This window comes from Rhincodon typus, chromosome 13 (assembly GCF_021869965.1).
Source record: "Rhincodon typus isolate 14 chromosome 13, sRhiTyp1.1, whole genome shotgun sequence".
In the NCBI taxonomy this organism is placed as follows: Eukaryota; Metazoa; Chordata; class Chondrichthyes; order Orectolobiformes; family Rhincodontidae; genus Rhincodon; species Rhincodon typus.
In genome coordinates this window covers 2,805,221-2,824,503 of record NC_063344.1, presented here as the reverse complement: position 1 = coordinate 2,824,503, position 19,283 = coordinate 2,805,221, and the positions used below count along the sequence as shown (strand labels likewise).

General features: G+C 42.7%; 1 protein-coding gene and 1 long non-coding RNA gene across 2 annotated transcripts in view; both read right to left on the bottom strand.

The window, feature by feature from the left end:
* Positions 1-19,283, bottom strand: part of mrpl44 (mitochondrial ribosomal protein L44) — a 153,642-nt gene that overhangs the window by 23,077 nt on the left and 111,282 nt on the right. The gene's annotated exons all lie outside the window — the stretch shown is intronic.
* LOC109918190 lies at positions 1,807-16,198 on the bottom strand. Its single transcript, XR_007263583.1, has 6 exons — positions 16,111-16,198; positions 13,379-13,414; positions 12,840-12,995; positions 11,852-11,944; positions 9,219-9,302; positions 1,807-1,878 (listed from the first exon to the last, which is right to left on the bottom strand). It is a non-coding gene; the product is annotated as an uncharacterized LOC109918190 (long non-coding RNA).

Here is a 19,283-nt window from a genome sequence, read left to right as displayed (position 1 = left end):
CCTTGAACAAGCTCCACATTTCAATTGTGCCCAGCCCCTGCAGTTTCATTCTCCATCCTATACATCCTAAATCTTGCCTAATCGCCTCATAATTGCCTTTCCCCCAGCTATAACTCTTGCCCTGCGGTATATACCTATCCCTTTCCATCGCTAAATCCAACCAACCTGCTCATCCCTGGACACTATGAGCAATTTAGCATGGCCAATCCATCTCGCCTGCACATCTTTGGACTGTGGGACAAAAGCGGAGCACCGGAGGAAACCCACGCAGACACAGGGAGAATGTGCAAACTCCATGCAGACAGTCACCCGAGCGTACCTATTGTGGAAATTTAGTTCTGAGGAAAGGTCACTGGACCCAAAACATTAACTCTGACTTTTCTTCACAGATGCTGACAGACCTGCTGAGCTTTTCCAGCAACTTCTGTTTTTGTTCCTGATTTACAGCATCTGCAGTTCTTTCAGTTTTCACTGTCTAGCAGCAGTTGGTTTTGTAATTGGTATGGCACGGCAAAGCAAGGCAGGTAGGTGCTTAGCAAATGAGCACTAAGAAAGCAAATGAACAACCGTGAAATGCAGTGAGATGACATCACCTTGTGTGACATTTTGGTATAGGAGATCTCCATCTTACTCTCTGTGCAGTTAGTTATCAATGAGCAAGCAGAGTGTCAGTTAGAGAGATAATCAACTCTGATGAAGAGTTATGCTTGACTCCAAAACTCTGGTTTTCTCTCCACAGATGCTGCCAGAGTTTCTCCAGCATCCTCTCTGTTTGTTTCAGATTTCCACTATCCACAGTACTTTTCTTTTATATCAGTCTGGTAATTAGTCTGCTGGTCAGCCAATCAACTATGTACATAATATAATAGTAATCCAGGTAAGCAGATAACCCAGACTGCCGATTTATGTCTGAGATGTCAGAAAATTGTAAATAATCAATTGTTAATAAACTCCTAGGTATTTGTCCCAATAAACATAGAACATAGAACAGTACAGCACAGTACAAGCCCTTCGGCCTATGATGTTGTGCCGAACTTTTACCCTAAACCTAAGGTCTATCTAACCTCCACCCCTACCTTATACTATCATCCATATGCCTATCTAATAGCTGCTTAAATGCCCCTAATGAGGCCGACTCCACTACCCTCTCCAGCAATGCATTCCATGCCCCTACCACTCTCTGAGTAAAGAACCTACCTCTGACATCTCCCCTATATCTACCTCCATTCACTTTCAAACTGTGCCCCCTCGTAATAGCTACCTCCACCCTAGGAAGAAGTCTCTGGCTGTCCACTCTACCTATACCTCTGATCATTTTGTACAGCTTACTTTCTGTGGTATATAAAGACTTAAAGAACTGCTGATGCTGTAAATCAGGAACAAAAACAGAAGTTGCTGGAAAAGCTCAGTAGGTCTGTCAGCATCTGTGAAAAAAATAATCAGTTAACATTTTGGTTCAAGTGACCCTTCCTCAGAACTGATGGTAGCTGGGAAAACATTGGCTTATATGCAGAAAATAGGGAGAGGGATCGGGTAGGGAGTAACTGATAGGATAAAGCCTGAAAAGAGAGAGAAGAGAGGTTGGTTCGACAAAGGATTTGATAACAAAGTAAGGAGTTGGTAACACCTATGTAAAAAGAAACCATAGCAGACTAAAGAACAGTATAAGAAAGCTGAGAGAAACTCATCACCCTGCAGTCTCTCTTAAGCAGTCACCCTTACAATCATTTGCGGGTATTGAACAAGGACAGCCATTGGTGCGGGAAGGGGAGGATGATGGTATAGGATAAATGAAAAACCGCCTTACCAGGGAACCTGTTTCTCCGCATTGACCTGAGGGACCAGGAATTCCTTTTGTGCCTGGTAATGCTGATGTACCTATAATGGAAACAAAGCACAGCTTTGTAATATTTTATTATTATTTGGAAACTTCGAATCTAAAGTAGAGGTAAATAGGTGTTTGATTTTAGTTCTGTGTAGGTGACTTTTCAAAGAAAAGGTCAATAAGTTATTCTTAAGAGTTCAAAGCACATTTCTGAGACAGCTTAAGCTAAATGACTCGCTAGGCTACTTGGTGTGATAATCGCTGAAGTGTTTACTAAGTTGAGTTTTTAACAACCTACAGAAAGAGAGGCCTGCAGCCGCAAGCACCAGTAGAAGGGCAGTTTAGTTTAGTTAGTCTCCAGGCTATCAGAGTTGGAAAGAAGTCTTAAGCTGTTTCAGCAGTGTAAGTCAATGGGGCTAGAAAAAAACAATGAGCTTTTCTTGCAGTTCAATGATGAAAAATCAGTGAGTTAAGACCATCTTTGCATCTCTAGGAGAGATGGGGAGAATCACATCTCATAAACATGCAGTAAATTGCTAGAAGGAAACACTTGTGACCTTGTTAGTTGAGTAAGATTCTTCTAAGTGAAGATTGGACTGATACTTGTAAAAGATATTGCTGAGAAAAAGTGTCGAATCTTCCTTTTGCCTGTTTATGATAAGATCCTTCAGCATAGTCATATATAACAACTTATTTGTGTGATAACCTATGTTCTTTTGTTCCAAGTGTGTGGGGGTATAGGAGTTGGGACATTATATTGAGGTTGTACAGGATGTTGTTGAGGCCTTTTCTGGAATTCTGTGTCCAGTTCTGGTTGCCCAGTTATGGAAGGATATTATTAAGCTGGAAAGGGTTCAGCTTTTGGATGTTGCCAAGTATGGAAGGTTTGAGTTATGAAGAAAGGCTGCATAGACTGAGAGTTTTTTCACTTGAGCGCAGGAGGTTGAGAGGCAACCTGATAGAAGTTTATAGAGTTAATGGTAGTTGTCTTTTCACAAGGATGGGGCCATTTTTAAAGTGAGAGGAGAGAGATTGACGGGCAATTTTTTTTACACAGAGGGTAGTTTGCGTTTGGAATGAACTTCCTGAGGAGGTGGTGGATGTGGGTACAACTATATATTCGGGATAAATGGTACACGAGCCAAGTCAGCACAGGTATGAATGGGCTGCATCTGGGATAGGACCATTGGGGGTGGGGAGGGTAGTTTGCGTTCCAGTGATGGCGAGGTCACAGATGAGCTTTGCTCCTGGGAGCTCAGCTGAGGACTGGGTGTTGGTGGTGCAGTGGCAATATTACTCAACCAGTAATCTGGTGATCCAGGCTAATGAGTTGGTGGATGAGAGTTCCAATACCACCATGTCAAATGGTGGAAATTGCATTGATTTCATATTGGGTGGCATGGCCAGTTGGGCTGAAAGGCCTGTTTCCATGCTGTAAACCTCTATGACCCTAATTACAACATTTAAAAGACACTTTGATAAGTACATGAATGGGAAAGGTTTGGAGGGATATGGGCCAGGAGCAGGCAGGTGGGACTAGTTTAGTTTGGGATTATGTTCAGCAAGGACTGGTGAGACTGAAGGGTCTGTTTCCGTGCTGTATGACTCTATGACTATGATTCTGTAAATGCATTGACAGCCTCATATGAATATGGCGGTGACTGATCACACAGTAACCGAATTGCAAAAATAAAACTTCTGAACTATCAAACCAGGTTTTGTTCTGGATCAAGACTTGTCCAATATTACTTTCAACTGGGATCATAATATAAAGAAGGGTTAATCTGGAACATTTTTGATCTGTAGCTTAATGTTAGTAAGACCAGAGGATGTAGGAGCAGAAGTAGGCCATTAAGCCATCACGAATGCTCTGCCATTCAATAAAATCATAGTTGGTCTGATAATCCTCAACTCCACTTTCCTGCCTTTTCTTCGTAACACTGGATTCCCTTACTGATTAAATATTGATCTATCTTGGCATTGATAAGATTTACATATGTGTAAAAGAAGTAATAGATATTTTTCTCCATTTTTTATTTTATGTAGCAAATGATGGGAAAAGGAGTTGATGAATGGTTCAGACTATATTTTTCTGTGGGATTCACTTGGAAAATGTAGCTTACACCTTTCATTGACTACATCTTATCAATTATTGCTTTCCCCATCGCTTTTGCACCAATTATGTCACTACAACTCATTCTCTTCTTCCCCCTTCCTTACTCTCATTGCTATTTCTTTCGCTTTGTTTTTTACTCTGTACCTCTGAATTCTCCCATTCCCCTTGCTCTGTTCCAATCAATTACATTCTCTCGCTCCTTCTTGCCCCAAGGGCAGAAAGAGACAAACCAAAGGTTTCCTCAAGCTCAGAGGTAGTAGGAACTGCAGATGCTGGAGAATCCGAGACAACAAGGTGCAGGGCTGGATGAACACAGCAGGCCAAGCAGCATCATAGGAGCAGAGAGGCTGACGTTTCGGGCCTAGACCCTTCATCAGAAAAGGGGGAGGGGAAGGGGGTTTTGAAATAAATAGGGAGAGAGTGGGAGGCGGATAGAAGAGGGATAGAGGAGAGGATAGGTGGAGAGGAAACAAACAGGTCGAAGAGGCGGGGATGGAGCCAGTAAAGGTGAGTGTAGGTAGGGAGTTAGGAAGGGGATAGGTCAGTCCAGGGAGGACGGACAGGTCAAGGGGGCGGGATGAGGTTGGTCGGTAGGAGATGGAGGTGCGGCTTGAGGTGGGAGGAGGGGATAGGTGGGAGGAAGAACAGGTTAGGGAGGCAGGGACGAGCTGGGCTGATTTTGGGATGCGGTGGGGGGAGGGGAGATTTTGAAACTTTTGAGCCTCTCTGCTCCTATGATGCTGCTTGGCCTGCTGTGTTCATCCAGCCCTGCACCTTGTTGTCTCGTTTCCTCAAGCTCAGTCTGCTTACCACATACTGGTGTCTTCATTGTGTTTGCCTCAGATCCACCTTGCAGCTTTCAAAGATTATTACTATATTTTTTTCAAAGGAATTCACATTATAATTCGGAAAGAGACACCATCACTCTGCCTTTGTCTTGCTTTCTGCTCTATCCTTATTGTCACAATTATAAATTTCAATAATTAGAATATTTAATATTTCTAATTGTCAAGAGAACAATTGACTATAAGCATAATGTTTTCCTCAAAACTTTCCAAATTACAATTAGAAAGGAGATAGTTTCTTTCCCTTTTGTATTCTGGGGTTACAGAGTCATATTTCATGGAAACAGACCATTCAGCCTAACTCATCCATGCCAACCAGGTTTCCTAAACTGAGCTAGTCCCAATTGTCTGCATTTGGCCCATATCCCTCTAAATCTTTCCTATTCATGTACCTATTCAAATGTCTTGTATGTTGTAATCGTACTCACTTCTACCTCTTCCTCTGGCAGCGCATTCCATATATGCACCACCCTCTATGTGAAAACATTGCCACCGCAGGTCCCCTTTAAACGTGTCCCCTCTCACCTTAAATCTATGCCCTCTAGTTTTGGACATCCCTATCCTGGGGAAAAGACGTTGGCTTTTTGTCCCTCATGATTTTATAAACCTCCATAAGGTCATTCCTCAGCCTCCTATGTTCCAGGGAAAAAAGTCCCAGCCCATCCAGTCTCTCCTTATAACTCAAGCCCTCCAGTCTCGGTAACATCCTTGTCAATCTTTTTTCTGTCCTTTCCTGTTTCCAGTGAAAAACATGAAGATAGATAAGTCCCCTGGGCCAGACGGGATATACCCAAGGTTGCTACGGGAAGCGAGGGAAGAGATTGCTGTGCCTTTGGCAATGATCTTTGTGTCTTCACTGTCCACTGGAGTAGTACCAGATGACTGGAGGGTGGCAAATGTCATTCCCTTGTTCAAGAAAGGGAATAGGCATAATCCTGGGAATTACAGACTGGTCAGTCTTACTTCTGTGGTGGGCAAATTATTGGAGAGGATTCTGAGAGATAGTATTTATGATTATTTGGAAAAGCACAGCTTGATTAGAAATAGTCAGCATGGCTTTGTGACCGGCAGGTCATGCCTCATAAGCCTTATTGAATTCTTTGAGGATGTGCCAAAACACATTGATGAAGGTAGAGCAGTGGATGTGGTGTATAAGGATTTTAGCAAGGCATTTGATAACGTTCCCCATGGTAGGCTCATTCAGAAAGTTAGGAGGCATGGGATTCAGGGAAATTTGGTTGTCTGAATATAAAACTGGCTGTCCAATTAAAGACAGAGGGTGGTAGTAGACGGAAAGTATTCAGCCTGGAGCTCGGTGACCAGTGGTGTTCCGCAGGGATCTGTTCTGGGACCTCTGCTCTTTGTGATCTTTATAAATGACTTGGATGAGGAAGTGGAAGGGTGGTTTAGTAAGTTTGCTGATGACATGAAGGTTGGTGGAGTTGTGGACACATGGAGGGCTGTTGTAGGTTGCAGCAGGACATTGACAGGATACAGAGCTGGGCAACCAGAAAAGTGTGAAGTGATTCATTTTGGACGGTCAAATTTGAATGCGGGGTTAATGGCAGGATTCTCGGCAGTGTGGAGGAACAGAGGGATCTTGGCGTCCACGTCCATAGGTCCATTGGATTGAGGGGGATTGACTTTAAGAGCTGTGAGGTTATGCTGCAGCTCTGTAAAACTCTGGTTAGACCACACTTGGAATATTGTGTTCAGTTCTGGTCACCTCATTATAGGAAAGATGTGGAAGCTTTAGAGAGGGTGCAGAGGAGATTTACCAGGATGCTGCCTGGACTGGAGGGCAGGTCTTATCAGGAAAGGTTGAGGGAGCTAGGACTTTTTTCATTGGAGCGAAGAAGGATGAGAGGTGTCTTGATAGAGGTTTACAAGATGATAAGAGGCATAGATAGAATGGAGAGTCAGAGACTTTTTCCCAGGGCGGAAATGACTTACGAAGAGGCATAATTTTAAGGTGATTGGAGGAAAGTATAGGGGAGATGTCAGAGGTAGGTTCTTTACACAGAGAGCGGTGAGCATGTGGAATGCGCTGCCGGCATACTTCAGAGACTTTTACTTGACTCTTGGAAAGGCATATGGATGGTAGTATAATGTAGGATATGCAGGGTAGTTTGATCTTAGTAGAATAATAGGTCGACACAACATCGTGGGCCAAAGAGCCTGTACTGTGCTGTACTGTTCTATGTTCTATAACATCCTTCCTGTAACAGGATGACCAGAATCGTATGCAGTACTCCAACTGTGGCCTTACCAATGCCTTGTACAACCACAACATGACATCCCAACTCCTGTACTCAATTCTCTGACTGATGAAGGCAAGCATGCCAAATGCCTTCATCATTATCCTGTCTATTTGTGATGCCACTTTCAAGGAACTATGCACTTGCATCTCTAGGTCTCTCTGTTTGACAATACTCCCCAGGACCCTATCATTAACTGTGTAAGTCCTGCCCTGGTTTGTCTTACCAAAATGTAACACCTCACATTTGTCTGAATTAAACTCCACTTGCCATTCCTAAGCCCACTGGCCCAGTTGGTCAAGAACCTGTTGTACTCTTACATAGCCTTCATCACTGTTCACTGTACTACCCATTTTGGTGTCATCTGCAAACCTACTAACCATGTCTTCTACATTCTCTTCCAAATCGTTTGTACAAATGACAATCAACAGTGGACCGAGCATTGTTTCTTGCAGCACACTACTGGTCACAGGCCTCCGGTCTGAACAACAACCATCTGCCACCCCGCTCTGACTCCCACCATTAAGCCAGTTTTGTATCCAATTGGCTAGCTCTCCCTAGATCCCATGTTATCTAACCTTGCTAACCTATCTGCCACACTTTTTGAGATTTAGTGGAATTTCTGGAATGTTAAGCCCCCAGGGGAGTGTGTTAGATGGCCATGCACGTGGGCAGCTTTACTCTCTGTAACTAACATCATAGACCTCTTTTCAACTCCACTGCCATTTTTGTTCTACATCAGATGGAGGCCAACACTAAAATGGAGGGCCAACAACAGCTACTGAGGGGACGGTGCAATCTTTACAGGCCTGGAGTGTCAATAGAAACTCCCCATCCATGGAACTCTGATCCCCAGGTTTTCCCAATTTCCACCACTCTGTTCACCGCAGACGCCAACTAGGGCTTGCTAGTGTGTCACACCGAAAGGCCCATACTTGCCTTCTTATTCAGCTTCAGAACTGATCACTGCAGGGGACTGGGTACATTCCCGATAGTTGCTGTTAACTCCCACTGGCAGTGCTGACATCAGATAGCTGCCAGCTATTTGATGGGCTGGCAGGTCTTGGAGGCAGAACTTCTTCCTAGACTGAGCTGATGATCTCACCCTGAGACAATTAACACCCAGTCGCACATTAAACGGCTGCAAGGCAACACACCAAAGTGTGGGGCAGCTGCCCCTGAAACCTATGGCAAGAGGGGCAGAGACCTAGTGAAATGTGAAATTGTAGAATTCAGAAGCTACATGAGGGGCTGGATTGACAATCATGAAAGGGGGCTAAGTCTGGGTCCTGAACTCTCAGGGTGTGCTTTAAACATGGAAGATTTCAAATCTTCAGGCAATTCAATCCAGGGCATGACCTTGCTACCCAATGAGGGATGCTGGGTGGATTCCTGATGCTGGGAAGCAAACAGAAAACCCGACAGTATACAAGGTGTGAGCTGCTAACCTATAGATTACCATTCTACCACCATCAGTCCCCATGATGTATTCAGTTAACTGAGTCACAACTCTGGCAAAATATCAAAGCTTCTGAATCTTTGGAACACCTTACCATCGATGGCTGTCAGATTCCTTATGTATATTTAAAGCTGAGGTAGATTTTTGATGAGTTGTGGAATCAAGGGTTATGGGGAAAAGGCAGGAAGGTGGACTTAAGGAATGCTGGATCAGCCATGATCCTATTGAATGGTAGACCAGGCTCAAGGGGCCAAATGGCCTACTCCTCTTCCTATTTCTTGTGGTCTTACGGTCTTTTCGAGATGGTTAGGGCTTCACACAATAACCTTCAGGAAAGGATTCAAAATAATTCACCAACAAATTTAATCAGGGAATTGTGAAATATGGAAATATTTCAGTGGCTATTTGGAGATGAGCATGAGTTAATTTTGGACTCCCTGTTTTAACTACCAGCTAAAATACGTTTCTGTGCTGCTCTGTACAATGTATATAAAAATATCATGTTTGTTCACTATGATATTAAGAATATAATGGAATCAGCTGATAGGAGGGATCAGAAAGAAATAAGAAATGTAGTTCACAGCCTCAATTTTTATTGCGCAATATGTTGTGTTACACAATATACAAAATAATCTCTTATGTAGGTATAGGTATGATGTATATATTAAACACTACACTGGCCCTAGGTATCATAGCCTTATCAACAGTAATTTACCGGGTATCCCAGGAAGGCCGGGTGGACCAGGAGGACCAGGTTGTGAAGTTCCACGGCATGTTACACACAGGTCACCTCTATCACCTGTAACAACAGAAATGGCTTGATTTTAACATACTAAAAGTCCCACTCACTTACTTACAGTTGAAACTAGACCAATATTTAGGCCAAAAATAGAACCCTTCATCACAGAGGATTGATAAACAGTCGCTGCTTTCACTATGGGGAGGTGATGTCATGGTGGTATTATTGCTGGACTGTTAATCCAGAGACCCAGGTAATGTTCTGAGGACCTGGGTTCAAATCCTGCCACAGCAGATGGTGGAATGTGAATTCAATAAATATTTGGAATTAAGAATCTAATGATGACCATGAATCCATTGTTAATTCTTGGAAAAACCCACCTGGTTCACTTCCTTTAGGGAAGGAAACTGCCACCTTTACCTGGTCTGGCCTATATGTGACTCCAGACCCACAGCAATGTGGTTGACTCTCAGTTGCCCTCTGGGCAATTAGGGATGGGTAATAAATGCTGGCCAAGCCAGTGACACTCTCATCCCATGAAAGGATCAGGACATGGATCTTCTGGATAAGTATTGTATCCAACAAGATTCTGATATACATTTTGTTAATCACATGCTCCAATTTCTTAAGGCAAGTTTAAATTTAAATTTTCAAGTGCTTTAAATTTTGCAAATTTCAGTACATTTTCATATCAATGAGAATGAATGATTTCAGTTAAGGAACTCTGCACAAAACATTTCTAGGTCAGCGCTGGTGCAGGATTAAACTCCTTCCCCACTGTGCCAGCACTAGTGACAATATCAGAAAATCAGGTATAACAGTGAACATTTTGGGCCAAACTTTCCGTCACTTACAGATGCTTTGATGCTGGATGCCCTGGGCAATTCTACTTGCTTTAGAGTTTCAGACTTTCAAAGAGCTGGAGGAGGTGTGTAGCTTCAGAGAATCCGCAAAACTCACACCCTTTCTCTGTCAGTTTTTTGATGCAGATTCTGAACAGCAGTGGGAAATACTTAAAGTTCAAAAGAAACATAAACTGTTTTTTTCTTAAGAAAAAGCTAAGAATGAACTAATTAATAATACCCGCCCCTCCATCCCAATGAATAAATACACAAAATTGAACGAAGAGAAAGCACGGGCCTGAATTTTCCTGGCTCTGTGAACCCGATACAGGAAAATGCCCAGGATGTTTGATTTTCATCTGACCAGGGAGAAGTGTGGGGAGAAAGAGGTCAGAGATTGCTGGTTTTGAGATGCGCTTTTTGAAAGACTTGCTGGCTCTATGTCCTGGCTGCAAAAAAATCAATAAAATAAAAAGCAGCTCTCCCCCCCGCCATTCTCCCTGGCCTATCTCCTCACTCCCCATACCCCATCTTTGAATATTCTCAGCTGCCTCCATGGTTCCTCATACACTCCATGCAACCTACGTCCCTGTACCTACCCCCACAACCCTTTACAGTCACCATGTCAACTTAGTGACAATTCATGCCAACTCAAGCCATTACCCTCCATGCGAACTCACCCAGCATCTACAATGGCAGACCTCAGAACCCATTCTGAGACGAAATAAGATAAAGTTCCAAGTTCCTGTTGTTAAATCCACTATGTTACAAGAACAACTTCATTGATAAAAGCCCATTCACTACCATTATGTTCCTCTAACTACTTAATTCCTATAAAAAAAAACTAAAGAGTTTATAAGCAATTGGAACTATCAACTGAGAACTGACAGACATGCCACTGTGATAATGATTAATTGTGAAACCAGTGTGCAGCTCAAAATACTATAAAAACCAAAATACGGTTCTGAGGAAGGATCATTTCACCCGAAATATTAATTCTGATCTCTCTCCACAGGTGCTGCCAGACCTGCTGAGCTTTTCCAGTAATTTTTGTTTTTGTTCAAAATACTTTAATGTTAGCCCTTAGGTTTATGTTAATAGACAGTGAAATCACAAGCACTATATTTCCCCCACTGCAGTTTTTTTCTCGAACATTTAAGGATCAGGATATTTAAATGCATTGACAGTGTGATAACTCTTTTGACATCTCCCCTTGTAAATGCTAATTTTTGCCTGTGAAGCCCACATGTTGTACGTGAATAATAAGAAAGGACATGAGACATCAAGGAAACAGTTACATTATATCAGCAATACAGAAACAGGCTAATTTGCCCAATTGGTCTAAGCTGATGTTTAGGTTCCACACACATTCAACATCTAAAACAAGCTTTGTAGGATGGTGTGGAACAGGGAATATGGAAATCCTGTGTGGTTAAGTTATCATAAGCGTTCATTTTGGTGTAAATCACTGCAAAAGATGCAGCACCACATGCAGGATTTTGGAACCTAGCTGCTGGAATCAATTGATTCTGATGCTGAATTAACTAGAGAAAGCTATTGACTGCTTCTAGAATGTGGGCTAAAAGTGGGCAAAGGAGAGGTGTACACAGAGATACAACAAAGCTGTTCATTATAATTGACTTTGTTTCAGTCAAAGATTTTGGCATTTGTAGCTCCTGTGCCTAGTATGCTCAGTTTTTCTCCATGGTTTTCTTTTCCATGTACAACATTAACTCTAAATCAATTTAGCAAGTATTACTTGCTTACCTTTGTATCCAGTTGGACCACGAAAACCAACAAAACCCCTTTGTCCAGGTGGCCCTCTAGGTCCTGGTTGGCCATTTATACTGATAGTCTCACCTGAAAAATTTCATTCAGAATGTTTACTTGCATCAACAGGAGTTTTGTTTCAGATAATTTCATATTTATTCTTCTCTCCTGTTCTTCAGAAGTAGGCCATTAGCTCTTTGAGCCTGTTCACCTTTAATAGTATCATGGCTGACCTCCTCATACCTCAGCCTAATTGTGACCTTTGTACTATGCTGTTGCCAGAGTTACAGTGGGAGTATACCGGGAGGATTGTAGGGTTGTACCCCATGTCTAGTAGACAGATAACTAACCACAGTCCATAGGGGGCTGGAAGCATTTCTATTAAAGATAGACAATTGAGGAGCACTACTCCACATCAAGCATGGGCAAAAATGCAAGTCTGACTTAGCTGGAAAAGGAATTGAACCCATGCTGTTGGTGTACTTCTGAACCAGATGCCAGGCATCAAGCCAACTGAAATAACCATCACCCACACTATCTCCCACATTTGCAACCACCCTTCCCCCATGTCTACCATTCAAGGCCTAGTGTGGAAAAGTGGGACTAGTAGAGGTTGTGGTTTATTTTTTGGCAGGGCAGACTTGATGGGCCGAAGGGCCTCTTCTACACTATATGATTCTATGATGAGCAAAATACCAAGTAAGGCACATGAATGTGAAAATATGAAAACACATTCCCATTGAGGAAGGCTGACTGATACCAACATTTCTCACGTTTACTGCACTGAGCTCTAAAATGGAGCAACTTGAAGCATGATCAATTCAAGGTGCAACACATTGCAGACGTTCATCACATGAAAACAGCCTTCCAGTGCAGAAATACATTTTTGCCTTCATAATGAAAAATTATTGCAGTAAACAATACACTATTAAATACAACGATCAACTTGTGCAATATAAAATAAAACTGGAGATGAATATTGTACCTTGTAGTCCCACCGGACCTGGTGAGCCTGGAGGGCCTGGAAATCCAGGAGGACCAGGAGGACCTTCGAAAATCTGTCCAGGATCACCTTTATCTCCTTTAGGACCTCTTTGTCCAGGATATCCGGATTGGCCTTTGGGCCCACGACTGGAAATTCCTGATGAAAGTAGTGAAAGATTTGGGAACTAATGTCATCCTCAGGAATCTGCATCAGTAATATATTTTTGATCTAATTAACCTGGCATAGTGTTGTTTGCTAAAATCATCATCTTTTGAAAGCATGGGATGCAATTATGCCAAAAAAAGCAAAGGCTGCAAACAATGTATATATTATTCATTCAAGAAAAATGATAAGTAAAGCATCTTAGTAGCTGAAGATGCTATGTTAAGGAAATGGTATGTCTTTTTTCATTTGTATTTCTTCCCTGACAGGGTATTATGGTTCAGATCCATTGTAATCATTGCTAACAAAAATTTAAGAGATTGGTTTTGCATCTCTGAGAATGAGTATTCATCAATGGAATGAACACAGGGTCTTACCTGGTTCTCCTGGTAAACCTGGCTGGCCGTCAGCACCTGTAAAGTTAGAAATAAATTAATCGTTTCAATTTATAACAAACAAATCATAAAACATGAAGACAGCCTTGAATTGCTAAAATATAACATGGTTTTTGTTTCATGAATATAAGACAATTGGCAATGTATTTGAATCAGAAAATATTTTATTGACCATGTCAGCTCACTTCTGCCAAGACCCTCTGATGTTCATACCGCTGGCATCATTTTAAAGCCCAGTTGCATACCACTCCACACCTGCAAGCCAGGAAGTAGCCCTCACACTTGTGGGACACTTGACCTTTATCATTGAGGACATTGTTCAGAGGAAAGGAAAGCTCACTCCCTGATTCACAGACAAGGACCTGGAGTTTTTGTGGACTAGGTAGCAGAGTTTACAGCAGTCCTATTTCCTGCAGACCACCACAAGGTGCCAGGCCACCAAACCAAACCTGCCTGGACCCAAACTGCAGCCCAGGTTGGTGCTGTGTCCTCAATGATGTGGGACATCCAGTAGTGCATGAAGAAGTTCAATAATTTTCTGCATTCCAAAGAGGTAAGTGCGACCATTGTTCCACGTCATCATCCCAAGCTACTAATGCTTCCTATCCTCTGCACTTTTTACTCACTCACTAGGTACTTCCTGCCAATTCTCCAGTTCCTGTATCACCACTGTCTACTTTCATCTGCTTGATTCATCCCTTTAATAAAAACAGAAATTGCTGGAGAAACTCAGCAGGTCTGGCAGCATTCATGGAGAGAGAAATGGAGTTAATGTTTCAAGTTCTGCTGGATTTTGTTTACTGATTTCCAGCATTCACAGCACTTTACTTCTGATCCCTCCCTTTGTAACATTGCAGGTAGAGTTGGCTCATCTTCCAGACTGATGTTGCCACAGCAACCTGACTGACCTACATATAATTCCTGGACTGATTGCAATGACCTGTGAAATGACTGTGATCCAGTTCCCAGACTGCAAGGACATGGATGTCAGACTCTGGTAGGACCAAGGGTCCGATTGACCATGGTCAACCCTGTGGACTGGAATAGCACAGGAATAAGACATGTGTTGTGACTGACTATGTCAGTACCACCATCACCTTACTATGGACTGCTTTGCTTTGACTTTCGCACATGGCCTTTTGCTTGAAGCATGTGCAGTGTCTTTGCCGCAAAAACTGCTGACACGCAATGTGAAGTAAACAGACTGAAAGTCGCCAAGTAAGTGCAAAGTGAGTGAATGCTAACAAAGCAAATTAAAATGCATCCTGTACAGATTCATGAGATGCGCATGTGCCCATGCATACAAAGCAATTTGCCAGTAACAATGCAAGTCATAGATGTCTCTGAACTCTCAAATAAAATATTGAGGTGTTGTGTGAGCTAGTCTGAGAGCAGATAGGATGATGTGGTGTGGCTGATGACAGACATGGACAAAGAGTCAAGGAGTATGGTGGCTACGAAGCAGACTAGGTCGTTGTTATGAAAAAGCAGTAGAATGGTGGATTGGACAAGAATTCAGCAAGCTGCAGTCAGCACCCTCTCTGACTTGCAGGTCGGGACTTCACATTGTCTAGTTTCTTCGAGAAGTGGCAGATAAATAAGGCAAGTCAGGCTTTCTTGGAATGCAAATGCATGGAAATAAGGTAGTCACTGGTCAATTGCAAGATTCTGAAGTGCCATTTAAGGCTTGTCGAAAAAATCACAAACATTTTTTGATGTCGAGATTCTGATTTTTAATTCTCTCTGAATTTTTGCACTTTTCTCAGTGGTGCCCTCACCACATCAGGGAGCAGAAACTTCCATTCCTAGAGACTGGTTGGAATATAAAGTGTTTGCTGTCTTTGGAGCAAGTAGCCTGGATGTCCAATCCAGAATGTAGGGAGATGAAGAGAACTGTTAGGAACACAAAGACTTAATTTGGTGATACTTAATCAGGGAAACTCAATAAAGAATAGCAGGGGTCAGAAGTGTTAGTCTGGTCAGATATATAAAGCAGGAAAATGAAATGGCTAGACATAGGCCCTGGAAAACAGTGATCAGACAGGATGACCAGTCGTGTATAGACCATTGTAAGCAAAGCGAGAGTCATGGCTTTAGGATAAGGATAGCCGATTTAAAACAGAGATAAGGAGAAATTACTTCTCTCAAAGAGCCATGAATCTGTGGGAGTCACTATCTCAAAGTACGGTGGATGCTGGGACATTGAGTAAATTTAAGGAGGACAGAGACAGATTTTTAATGAGCAATGGGTTGAAGGATCATGGAGAGCGGGCAGGAAAGTGGAATTGAGGGTGATGAAGGGTGTAAACCCGAAACGTCAACTTTCCGGTTCCTCTGATGCTGCCTGACCAGCTGTGTTCCTCCAGATCCACACTGTATTGACCCTTATTCTGAGATTATGTCCAAGACTCACACAAGAAGAAACATCTTTCTGCATGTACCCTGTCAAGATCTATAAAAATCTTGTATGTTTCAATAAGGTCACTGATCATTCTTCTAAATTCCATGGAGTACAGGCACAATATACTCAACCTGTTCTATTAAGCCAGCCCCTCCATATCTGGTATTAGCATAATGAACCTTCTCTGGATTGCTGCCAATTCCTGTATGCCAGTGTATCTTTCCTTAGACTAAAGGACTGATTGACCTCTATATTGTGTGCAGTTGATAAACCAGAACTATGAGTTCTTGATATAGAGGAAATTTATCATAACCTGGTAATCCTGGTTGTCCTTTGGGTCCTGTAGCACCTGGATAGCCACGTTCTCCTTTGACACAGAAATGATTATCTTCTTCACCTGGCTGCCAAAAGATATAAAGGCAATGCTGGACTATCAGAATCAGATTACGCAGTGGGATTCTCTCACATTCAATGACCAGGATTTCCATTTTTGGGATAATTTCAATGGACCACAGAAAGAATTTTCTCAGAAGCTACTCTGCTTGCTCCTCACAACCATAGGACATTTTTTTTTAAACTCATTCATGAGATTGGGGTGTTACTGGCTGACCAGCATTTATTGCCTGTCCCTAGCTGCCCTTGAACTGCATGGCTTACTAGACCATTTCAGAGGGCAGTTGAGAGTCAACCACATGACTGTTCTGTAGTCACACATCGGCCAGACCAGGTAAGGATGACAGTTTCCTTCCCTAAGGGACATTAATGAATGAGATGGATTTTTCCAACGATCAACAGTGGTTTCACTGTCATCAGTAGATTCTTAATTCCAGAGTTTTTAAAGTTGAATTCAAATTTCGCCATCTGCCGTGGCTGGATTAAAACCTTGGTCCTCAGATCATTAAGTGAGTTTCTGGATTAATAGTCTAGCAATAATACCACTAGCAATAATACCACTAGCAATAATACCACTAGCAATAATACCACTAGGCCATTGCATCCCCCAAAGAATAGCAAGAGCATATACAGGAGTAGGCTATCTGACCCTTTGAGTCTGTTCCACCATTCAATGCAATCATGCTGATCTGGTTGTGGTCTCAAGCCCACTTTCCTGTCTATCTCAGCAATAGCTCTCCCTTCTCTATCAAAAATCTATCCAATATTTGTCGAGTGAAAATTCAGTGAGATCTCCTGGAATTGCTTCCTGAACTGATAGGAGACGGAGAAATTGTTGTCTGAATATTTGTGTAAATCTTTGAAGTGCAGCCAATGGATTGGTAGATGCTCTATGACATACTTCCTAAGATCTGTGCTGTGCCAGTGCTGATAACTGGGAATGTATGTCCATTTCTGTGACATGTGGAGGAGGGAACTGTAAAACTTGAAGGCTTTACAGAAAATTGGATTGATCATTCTGGAAATGTATTTCTTTTTAGTATTTGGTCAGCTTTCCCCACAGGCAGCCTCGTCTTGTATGTGGGTATACAGAAATGCCAGAGACCTGTCACTGAGTTCCCCATACTGCCAAAGTGAAGGTCCATTGCAGAGACATCAACCCCACTGGAGGTCCACCAAAATATTTCAAAGTGGGCAGCGTCAGAGGCTGGCCTTTCTCGAGTAAACTCACATGCTTTGTAAAATTTGACAGGATTCCACCAGAATACAATTCAGAATCAGTCTTTGTTCAAAAAATAGAGGAGGACTAGGCAAAATTTTCCCTTTTTTTGGCTGTGCTATTTTAGGGGAGTTCCATGACAGGTATCCCGTGATGGCTCACAGCAACATTTCTCACACTACCTCCCATTCCTCACTACATTAATTATGCAACCAATCTGTTTGGCATTCATCTCATTTGAGAATGCATCAGGAGAGGCAAAATTCTGGCTGCTGCTAGTACCAAGTTTAAAGCCCAGATGCATACCACTCAGATTCTGCAAGTCAGGAACTACCTCACTCACCATCCTCTTAGGAAACAGAAATGTCCCAGAAAGGGAAGGTGGCTCCCTGATTTCCAGATAAAGACCACCAGGTGGATTCAGTGACTGAAAGGAGGCCATCCTGTACCTTATATGACCACTGGAGGCCTAGGCATCAAACACAGCCTGGACCTAGACAATATCCTGGGTCAGTGCTCAATCCAGGGTCAGATGGAATTCACAAGAATACAGGACTCTGAACAGCACTGATGTACTGAAGGATCTTGGGGTTCCAGTCCATAACTCCCTGAAAGTGGTCACACAAGTAGATGGGGCGGGAAAGAAGGTGTATGGTGTACTTGCCTTTATTGGTTGGGGAATTGAGTACAAGAGTCAGGATGTCATGTTGCAGTTCTATTAGACTTTGGTTAAGCCACACTTAGAGTGTTCAATTCTGGTCGCCACATTACAGGAAGGATGTGGAGGCTTTGGAGAGGGTGCAAAAGACGTTTACCAGGAAGCTGCCTGGATTAGAGGGTATGAGCTATAAGGAGAGGCTAGAAAAACTCAGGTTGCTTTCTCTGGAGGGGCGGAGGCTGAAGGGAGACTTGATAGAAGTCTATAAAATTATGAGATGCATAGATAGGGTTGACGATCAGAATCTTTTCCCCAGAGTTGAAATGTCTAATACTACGGGTCATGCATTTAAGGTGAGAGGGGGAAAGTTCAAAGGAGAAGCGAGGGGCAAGTTTTTTACACAGAGAATGGTAGGAGTCTGGAACATGCTGCCAGGGGTGGTGATGGAAGCAGATACAATAGGTGTATTTAAGGAACTTTTAGATAAGCACATGAATATGCAAGGAATGAGGTATGTGGGCCAAGGGCAGGCAGAAGGGATTAGTTTAATTTAGTGTCACGTTTGGCACAACATTGTGGGCCAAAGGGCACGTTACTGTGCTGAACAGTTCTAGGTTCTATGTTGAATGTTCTGCTAATACAACATAAGAGCTCAAACATTCACTCTTAACATAGTGGCAGAACTGTAGCTCTAGTGATAAAGTCTATTGGTTACAATTACTCAATTAGAAGATGTGGCCTTAATGCTACCTCACCAACATAGAGTTTTCTTGTAGCTCCTGACTGAGACAAATTTAAGTGGCACTGGTTCAAATGTAATTTATAGCACTTGTGTAAAAACGTGTTTTAAAATATCATTTCAGAAATAGTAGGAACTGCAGATGTTGGAGAATCTGAGATAACAAGGTGTAGAGCTGGATGAACACAGCAGGCCAAGCAGCATCAGAGGAGCAGGAAGGCTGACGTTTCGGGCCTAGACCCTTCTTCAGAATTGGGGGAGGGGAAGGGGGTTCTGAAATAAATAGGGAGAGAGGGGGAGGTGGATAGAAGATGGATAGAGGAGAAGATAGGTGGAGAGGAGACAGACTTGACAAAGAGGCGGGGATGGAGCCAGTAAACGTGAGTGTAGGTGGGGAGTTAGGGAGGAGATAGGTCAATCCAGGGAGGACGGACAGGTCGAGGGGGTGGGATGAGGTTAGTAGGTAGGAGATGGGGG